This window comes from Physeter macrocephalus, chromosome 11 (assembly GCF_002837175.3).
Source record: "Physeter macrocephalus isolate SW-GA chromosome 11, ASM283717v5, whole genome shotgun sequence".
NCBI classification, from domain to species: domain Eukaryota; kingdom Metazoa; phylum Chordata; class Mammalia; order Artiodactyla; family Physeteridae; genus Physeter; species Physeter macrocephalus.
Window position 1 is genome coordinate 141,645,730 of NC_041224.1, and position 10,769 is coordinate 141,656,498.

Sequence of the window (10,769 nt, forward strand, 5' to 3'; positions counted from 1 at the left end):
GCAATTCTCTATTTAAACGTTATGAAAACGTTCTGTTTTTTAAAAAAAAATATGTCATGGGTAATGAAAAGTGGATACTGTACAATAATGTGGAACGGAAGAGATCATGGGGCAGGCTGAATTAACCACCACCAACCACACCAAAGGCCAGTCTTTATGCAAAGAAAGTGATGTTGTGTATATGGTGGGATTGGAAGGGAGTCCACTATTATGAGCGCCTTCCAGAAAACCAAATGATTAATTCAACCAAGTACTGCTCCCAATTAGACCAACTGAAAGCAGCACTCAATGAAAAGCGTCCAGAATCAGTCAACAGAAAACGCATAATCTTCCATCAGGATAACACAAGGCCGCATGTTTCTTTGATGACCAGGCAAAAACTGTTAGAGCTTGGCTAGGAAGTTCTGATTCATCCAACGTATTCACCAGACATTACACCTTCGGATTTCCATTTATTTCAGTCTTTACGAAATTCTCCTAATGGAAAAACTTTCAATTCCCTGGAATACTGTAAAAGGCACCTGGAACAGTTCTTTGCTCAGAAAGATAAAAAGTTTTGGGAAGATGGAATTATGAAGTTGCCTGAAAAATGGCAGAAGGTAGTGGAACAAAAGAGTGAATACGTTGTTCAATAAAGTTCCTGGTGAAAGTGAAAAATGTGTCTTTTATTTTTATTTAAAAACTGAAGGAACTTTTTGGCCAACCCAATATATTTCAGCACCTTACAACATGATTCTACAAACACACAAACTTACTCTCAGAAAAAGTATCCATTTTGGCAAATAAATCCTAGCTTGGTGCTAAATCATCCCCTACCTAAGTCATGATTCACATCCTAAATTTCACAACGCAGTGAAAACAGAAAGTAATCAAAACACCACTCTAATTCACAAAACATTAAGATACTATTCTTGATTAATTTCCACTAGAAATATGCTTCAAAGCATATTTGAAGCATAAACACCTACGTATGTTAGACAAGCATCAACAGCAGCAACTTTCTTATTCATAATCATTTAAAAGCAAAAGTGTTTCAATCCACAAGCCTCATGGGGGCCCAGGTAGCATGCAGAGAAACGAGGTCATAGTTGATGACAATATATAGTCAGATAGAGAAAGTTCTAGGCATTGATGCAACAGAACTTCCATTCTAACTCCTGAAATACCTTGTATGCTCTGACATCGAAGGCTGTTCTTTGGCAGAAGCCAAATATAACTTTATAACAGTCATGAAAGTGAGATAGCGGCTTCCTTCCTCAATGTTTTATTTTCCAGTTATGAAACTTCCTTTTCTTTCATCTTCAAAAGTTTTTGAAGAATGTTGCTTGCAATAATTAAATTTCTTTAAATGGCTCTTCTTTGTCTCTTTCCAATCCCATTGCAAACCTCCTCCACCAACCCCTGCCCACTCCCATCCTTCTCTAGAAAGTTTTTTCTGGCTATCTGGAGCGATATCACCTCCTCCCTAGTCTTACCTCTTTTTACAATTACTTCTGATTGGAACTATGTCTGATATCTCTAATTATGTTTAGGGTTAATATATTATTGCTTCAATGAAACTTTAAGCTCCTTGAGATAAAGTAGCAAAGCTAATGTTTCTTTTGAAGGGTCTACAATATTTAGCTTAGTGTAAATATAACAAATGGTAAGCCCCAAATTGAATTAAATTCTCCTTTCTTTGAAAGTTAAACCTCCATGAAGTTCTCAGCTCAAGTTGATATTAGAATGAGAGTTCCTAGAATTTAATAATTCAGACTTCTCCTAGTGTCATGAAAATGCTTTGAATAAAGTCCCAAGCAAGGCCTTTTGTATAATCTGTAACCTTAGTTTTTAATTCCAGCTGTGATAGAATGATACCCCACCTTCCCTCCTTTTAGTAATGGTCACTTTTGATGTATGGGCTCAGGACCAATCAAAGTAGATCAGCCAAGATGTAAGCAGTGGTGTATAAGAAAATTGTCACCTTCCATAATAAAAGCATATATTAAAAATAATTTAGAAAATCCAGATCCTCCAAGATTGGCAGTATCTGGGGGAAGAAAAAAGAAAGACCCTGTGAGTGGAAACAGAGACTGAGGAAGTGTGGAGAGAGAATATTCTCCCTCAAGAAAAAGAAGGGTTTTGTGGCTTTTGCTTGCAGACATGATTACAACCCCTGGATACTTTTGGAAATCTGTTGGACGTGCGTTGTTTTCATAGTGCCTGGTGGCCAAGGGCCAGGTGTGTTAAATATCTGTGCAGCATGTAAAGACATACCCAATAAAGAATTGTCTGGCCCAAAATGCCCACAGTGCCTGTCCAGAAATACTGCAGCCTGGCCATGGTGGAGAGAGGCTTCGTGGTCTATCCCCTGCTTAAGGGAAGGATTCCTCCACACCCTGTGCATCTGCTGAGTCATACTGCATGTACAAGCATTCGGGTTACTGTTTAGTATCCTGATATTCTGCAGGCAGACAACGTCTTACCTGAAGGGTCTTGCATCTCTTATAGAAGTTGCTTCCTTCTCTTTGACAATCTCATGGGATTCCTCAATAGGAACATCTCACTGCACTGCTGGCCACATGTTGTTCTGCATATCATTGCATTTCTTTAGATTAGCTGATTTCAAGATTATCTTGAGTCTCTTAAACATGAAAAGTTCACCATATGGTTTCCTCTCTCTGTTTCCCTTTCTCTCTCTCATTGAATGCCTCATTTCAAACTTCCTTTTACATATCTCAGTAAATCATTTAGTCAGTGGTGCTGGTTACTCAAATCTCCACTTGTGGTAAAATTGTGTAGAATTACACATGAATGCCTGAGCGCGTGCGCACACCCACATAAAGCTGGCAAAATCTGAATAAGTTCTGTGGATTCTGCCAACATCAATTTGCTGGCTCTATCATTGTTCTGAAATTATATAGAATGTTACCATTTTACATAATGGGGAAAACGGGGTAAAGGGTATACAGAACCTATCTCTGTTTCATTTTTTCAACTTCCTATGAATCTATAATCATTTTAAAGTAGGAATATTTTGTTATAACCTGCTTGCTCTAAAGTAGTGTTATTTGAAAGTAGACTTGGATTAATTATAAATGTATATTGCAAATTCTAGGGCAACTACTTTAAAAAGTTAACAAAAAAGAAATATAATTTATATGCTAATACAGGAGAGCATATTAGGCAGTTCTTCAGGGAAACAGAGCCAATAAGGGGTGTGTGTGTGTGTGTGTGTGTGTGTGTGTATGTGTGTGTAAGAGGAAATTTATTATGGGAATTGGTTCATGCAATCATGGAGACCGAGAAGTCGCATGATCTGCCATCTGCCAACTGGAGAACCATGAAAGCCAGTGGTGTAATTCAATCTTAGCCAGAGGCCTGAAAACCAGAAGAGCCGGTGGTATAAGTCCCCATCCAGGTCCAAATGCCCAAAAGCGCTGATATCTGAGATCTGGAGAAGATGGATGTTCCAGCTCAAGCAGAGAGCAAATACACCCTTCCTCTGCTTTTTTGTTCCATTCAGGCCTTCAACAGATTGGATGATGCCCACCTGTATTGGTGAGGGTGATCTTCTTTACTCAGTCTACTTATTCAAATGCAGTCTCCCAGAAACACCCTTACAGACACACTCAGAAATAATGTTTTATCAGCTATCTGGGCATCCCTTTAGCCCAGTCAAATTACCACATAAAATTAACCATCACAGAGAGAAAATAGACTCATATAAAATACTCAGTTAAAAACCACAAAAGGCAGAAAAAGTGTGGAAGACAAAATTAGGAACAAAGAACAAAGGCAATAAATAGAGCAATAAATAATAACAAATACGGTCGATATTAGTCCAATTATATCAATAAGCACTTTGAATGTCAGTGGTCTAAAAACAAAAATTAAAAGTCACAGATTGTCAGAGTAGATCAAAAAACAAGACCCAGTTAAATGTTATCTATAAGAAACTCACTTTAGGGCTTCCCTGGTGGCAGTGTCTAAGAATCCGCCTGCCAATGCAGGAGACAGGGGTTCGAGCCCTGGTCCGGGAAGATCCCACATGCCGTGGAGCAGCTAAGCCCATGTGCCACAACTACTGAGCCTGCGCTCTAGAGCCCGCAAGCCACAACTGCTGAAGCCCACGTGCCTAGAGCCCATGCTCCACAACAAGAGAAGCCACCACAATGAGAAGACCGTGCATCACAACGAAGAGTAGCCCCCACTTGCCACAACTAGAGAAAGCCCGCACACAGCAAAGAAGACCCAAAGCAGCCAAAAATTAAAATAATTAATTAATTTTTTTAAAAAAAGAAACTCACTTTAAATTGAAAGATACAATAGATTAAAAGTTAAAAGGATGGACTGGACAATGGATTTTTGGATATGACACCAAAAGCACAGGCAACAAAAACAAAAATAGACAAATGAGATGGCATCAAGCTAAAAAGCTTCTGCGCAGCAAATGAAACCATCAAAAAAAAAATGAAAAGGTAACCTATGGAATGGGAGAAAATATTTACAAACCCTATCTCTAATAAGAGGTTAATATAAAAAATATATAAGGAACTCATACATCTCAATAGCAAAAATACAAATAACTCAATTAGAAAATGGGCAAAGGACCTGAATAGACAGTTCTCAAAAGAAGACATACAAATGGCCAACAGACACATGAAAAGATGCTCAACAATGCTAATTATTAGAGAAACGCAAATCAAAACTAAAATGAGGTATCACGTCACACCAGTCAGCATGGTCATCATCAAAATATCTGCAAACAATAAATGCTGGAGAGGGTGTGGAGCAAAGGGAGCCCTCCTACACTATTCATGGGAATGTAAATTGGTGCAGCCAATATGTAGAACAGTATGGAGGTTCCTTAAAAAACTAAAAATAGAGTTACTGTATAATCCAGCAATCCCACTCCTGGGCATATATCCAGAAAAGATGAAAACTCTAATTCAAGAAGATATATGCATCATTTGCAAATATTTTCTCCCAGTCTGCAGGTTGTCTTTTCTTTTGTTTATGTTTCCTTTACTGTGGAAAAGCTTATAAGCTTGATTAGGTCCTACTTGTTTATTTTATTTTATTTTAAAAATAAACTTATTTATTTATTTTTGGCTGCGTTGGGTCTTCGTTGCTATGCACGGGCTTTCTCTAGTTGCGGCAAGCAGAGGCTACTCTTCCTTGTGGTACACGGGCTTCTCATTGTGGTGGCTTCTCTTGTTGCAGAGCACAGGCTCTAGACATGCAGGCTTCAGTAGCTGTGGCACATGGGCTCAGTAGTTGTGGCTTGTGGGCTCTAGAGCACAGGCTCAGTAGTTGTGGCGCATGGGCTTAATTGCTCAGCGGCATGGGGGATCTTCCCAGACCAGGGCTTGAACCCATGTCCCCTGCATTGGCAAGCAGATTCTTAACCACTGCGCCACCAGGGAAGTTTCCCGCTTGTTTATTTTTGTTCTTATTTCTATTGCCTTGGGAGACTGACCTAGGAAAACGTTTGTGCGATTTATGTCAGAGAATGTTTTGCCTATGTTCTCTTCTAAGAGTTTTATGGTGTCTTGTCTTATATTTAAGACTTTAAGCCATTTTTTTTTTGGAAGGTGGTTTTCTTTTTTTTTTAAGGTTTTTTTTTTTTTTTGGCTGTGTTGGGTCTTCATTGCTGTGCGCGGGCTTTATCTAGTTGCTGCAAGCAGGGGCTACTCTTTGTTATGGTGCACAGGCTTCTCATTGCGGTGGCTTCTCTTGTTGCGGAGCAGGGGCTCTAGGCACACAGGCTTCAGTAGTTGTGGCGCATGGGCTTAGTTGCTCCGCGGCATGTGGGATCTTCCTGGACCAGGGATTGAACTCATGTCCCCTGCATTGGCAGACGGATTCTTAACCACTGCACCACCAGGGAAGCCTGACTTTAAGCCATTTTGAGTTTATTTTTGTGTGTGGTGTGAAGGTGTGTTCTAACTTCATTGATTTACATGCAGCTGTCCAACTTTCCCAATGCCACTTACTGAAGAGACTGTCTTTTCCCCATTGTATATTCTTGCCTCCTTTAAGATTAATTGTCCATAGGTGTGTGGGTTTATTTCTGGGCTCTCTATTCTCTTCCATTGATCTGTATGTCTTTTTTTGTGCCAATACCATGCTGTTTTAATTACTTTAGCTTTGTAGTATTGTCTGTGATCTGGGAGGGTTATGCCTCCTGCTTTGTTCTTTTTCCTCAGGATTGCTTTGGCAATTCTGGGTCCTTTATGGTTCCTTATAAATTTTAGGATTATTTGTTCAAGTTCTGTCAAAAATGTCATGGGTAATTTCATAGGGATCACATTAAATCTGTAAATTGCTTTGGGTAGTGTGGCCATTTAAACAATATTAAGTCCTCCAATCAAACAACATGGGATATCTTTCGATTTCTTTGAATCATCTTCAATTTGCTTATCAATGTTTTGTAGTTCTCAGCATATAAGTCTTCACCTTATTGGTGAGGTTTATTCCTAAGTATTTTTTTTGATGCGATTTTAAAAGGGATTTTTTGTTTACATTGCCTTTCTGATATTTCATTGTTAGCGTAAAGAAATGCAACCAATTTCTGTATGTTAATCTTTCATCCTGCTACCTTGCTGAATTCATTTATCAGTTCTAGTAGTTTTTGTGTGAAGTCTTTAGGGTTTTCTGTACATAGTATCATGTCATCTGCATATAATGACAATTTTACCTCTTTCCTACCAATTTGAATACATTTTATTTCTTTTTCTTGTCTGATTCCTGTGGCTAGGACTTTCATTACTATGTTGAAGAGAAGTGGTGAGAGTCTACATCCTTGTCTTGTTCCAGATTTTAGCTGAAAGGCTTTCAGCTCTTCACTATTGAGTATTATATTGGCTATGGGTTTGTCATAGATGGCTTTTATTATGTTGAGATATGTTCCCTCTATAACCACTTTGGTAAAAGTTTTTATCATGAACAGATACTGAATTTTGTCAAATGTTTTTTCTGCATCTATTGAGATGATCATGTGGTTTTTGTCTTTTCTTTTGCTGATGTGGTGTATCACATTGATTTGCATATGTTGAACCATCCTCGTGACCCTGGGATGAATCCAACTTGGTCGTGGTGTATGATCTTTTTTATGTGTTGTTGGATTTGGTTTGCTAATATTTTACTGGGAATTTTTGCATCTATATTCATCAAAGATATTGGCCTATAATTTTCTTTTTTGATAGTGTCTCTGTCTGATTCTGGCATCAGGGTGATAGTGGCTTCATAGAATCTCTTTGGGAGTGTTCCTTCCTCTTCAATCTTTTGGAAGAGTTGAGAAGGGTCAGTATAAGTTCTTCTTTGTATGTTTGGCTGAATTGACCTGTGAAGCCATCTGGTCCTGGACTTTTGTTTGTAGGTAGTTTTTAAATTACTGACCAATAAGGGCTTAATTTCCAAAATATAAAAACAGCTCATACAATTCAATAACAAACAAACAAAAAAACACAATGGAAAAATGGGGAGAGACCTAAATAGATATTTCTCCAAAGAAGACATACAGATGGCCGATAGGTACATGAAAAGATGCTCATCATCGCTAATTAGAGAAATGTAAATCAAAACTACAATAATTCTACACTAGTCAAAATGGCCATCATTAAAAAGTCTATAACTAATAAATGCCAGAGAGCGTGTGGAGAAAAGGGAACCCTCCTACACTGTTGGTGGAAATGTAAATTGGTGCAGCCATTATGGAGAACAGTTTGGAGTTTCCTCAAAAAACTAAAAATAGAGTTGCCATGTGATCCAGCAATTCCACTCCTGGGCATATACCCAGACAAAACTATAATTTGAAAAGATACATGCATTCCTATGATCATAGAAGCACTATTTACAATAGCCAAGACATGGAAGCAAACTAAATGTCTATTGACAGACGAATGAACAAAGAAGATGTGGTATATACAATATATATACAATGGAATACTACTCAGCCATTAAAAAGAATGACATGATGCCATTTACAGCAACATAGATGGACCTAGAGATTATCATACTAAGTGAAGTAAGTCAGAAAGAGAAAGACAAATACCATATGGTATCACTTATATGTGGAATCTAAAAAAAAAAAGATACAAATGAACTTATTTATAAAACAAAAATAGATTCACAGACATAGAAAACAAACTTATGGTTACCAAAGGGGAAAGAAGGGGTGACATAAGTTAGGGATTTGAGATGAACAGATACACACTACTATATATAAAATAGATAAACAACAAGGACCTACTGTATAGCACAGGGAACTATATTCAATATCTTGTAATAACCTATAATGGAAAAGAATCTGAAAAAGAATATATATATACGTGTGTGTATATGTATAACTGAATCAATTTGCCGTACACCTAAAACATTGTAAATCAACTATACTTCAATTAAAAAAAAGAAACAAAAACGAATTGCCATATGATCCAGCAGTTCCACTTCTAGGTATTTATCTGAAGAAATGCAAACATTTACTCAAAGACACTAGTTAGAATGGATTGTGTGGAAGGGGGTGGAAGTAGGGAGGAGGAGGTGCTGTGAGCAGAGTTCTTGAAGCTCCACTCCTCTGGAGAAGGCGAGCTATGCGGGGGCCTTCTGACTGAGTGGAGCGTGTGAATTGGAAAGGATCCTGATAACTGGCTAGTCCCAGTTCCTCTCCAGAAAAGCAGTTGCTCTGGCTTCAGAGATGTGCCCAGCCTTCCCCTGCATCACACTGCATGCTTTAATACTTTATTGAAACTACAAACCCATATCCACAGTGGTTTCATGTTGACAGATTGCATATTTTGAAAGCCTGAAGTATTTTATAATGAAACATGCCATGTGGAAAATTTGAATCATAAATTCTGCCAAACACCTGAATAAAGAATTTCTCGGGGGCTTCCCTGGTGGCGCAGTGGTTGGGAGTCCGCCTGACGATGCAGGGGACACGGGTTCGTGCCCCAGTCCGGGAAGATCCCACATGCCGCAGAGCGGCTGGGCCCGTGAGCCATGGCCGCTGAGCCTGTGCGTCCGGGGCCTGTGCTCCGCAACGGGAGAGGCCACGACAGTGAGAGGCCCACGTACCGAGGGGTGGGATAGGGAGGGTGGGAGGGAGGGAGACGCAAGAGGGAAGAGATATGGGAACATATGTGTATGTATAACTGATTCACTTTGTCGTAAAGCAGAAACTAACACACCATTGTAAAACAGTTATACTCCAATAAAGATGTTTAAAAAAAAAAAAAAGAATTTCTCACCTGGTATGTAAGAGATCTCCTTGCCACCACCACGACAAACCAGGAAAAATGAACCCACCTCAGCCCCTCAGAATTTTCCCAGCTTCAGAAATATGCTTTATCCGTGTGGCTGACAGGGTCTTGATGCTCCGGCCTGATGTCAGGCCTGAGCTTCTGAGGCAGGAGAGCTGAGTTCAGGACATTGGACCACCAGACACCCCCCGGCCCCACGTAATATCAATAGGAAAGAGCTCTCCCAGAGATCTCCATCTCAGTGCTAAGACACAGATCCACCCAACGGCCACCAAGCTCCAGTGCTGGACGCCCCATGCCAAACAACTAGCCAGACAGGAACACAATCCCACCCATTACAAGAGAGGCTGCCTAAAATCATACTAAGTTTGCAGACACCCCAAAACACAGCACCGGTGCAACACTGCCCACCAGAAACACAAGATCCAACCCCACCTACCAGAACACAGGCACCAGTCCCCTCCACCAGGAAGCCTACACAAGTCACTGAACCAACCTTACCCACTGGGGGAAGACACCAAAAACAACGGGAGCTACGAATCTGCAGCCTACAGAGGAAGACCCCAAACAAACTAAGTTAAAGAAAAGGAGAAGACAGAGAAATATGCAGAAGATGAAAGAGCAAGGTGAAAACCCACAAAACCAAATACATGAAGAGGAAATAGACAGTCTACCTGAAAAAGAATTCAGAGTAATGATAGTAAAGATGATCCAGAATCTTGGAAATAGCATGCAGAAAATACAAGAAATGTTTAACAAGGAACTAGAAGAAATAAAGAGCAAACAAACAATGATAAACAACACAATAAATGAAATTTAAAATTCTCTAGAAGGAATCAATAGCAGAATAACTGATGCAAAAGAATGGATAAGTGACCTGGAAGATAAAATAGTGGAAATAAATACTGCAGAGCAGAATAAACAAAAAGGAACGAAAAGAAATGAGGACAGTCTCAGAGACCTCTGGGACAACATTAAATGCACCAACATTCGAATTATAGGAGTCCCATAAGAAGAAGAGAAAAAAATTATATACAAAGAAAATATATTAAAAGCAGCAAGGGAAAAGCAACAAATAACACACAAGGGAATCCCTGTAAGGTTAACAACGGATCTTTCAGTAGAAACTCTGCAAGCCAGAAGGGAGTGGCAGGACATAGTTATAGTGATGAAAGGGAAAAACCTACAACCAAGATTACTCTACCCAGCAAGGATCTCATTCAGATTTGAGGGAGAAATTAAAACCTTTACAGACAAGCAAAAGTTAAGAGAATTCAGCACCACCAAACCAGCATTACAACAAATGCTAAAGGAACTTCTCTAGGCAGGAAACACAAGTGAAGGAAAAGCCCTACAGTAACAAACGCAAAACAATTAAGAAAATGGTAATAGGAACATACATATCGTTAGTTACCTTAAATGTAAATGGATTAAATGTTCCAACCAAAAGACAAGGACTGGCTGAATGGATATAAAAACAAGACCCATATATATGATGTCTACAAGAGACCCACTTCAGACCTA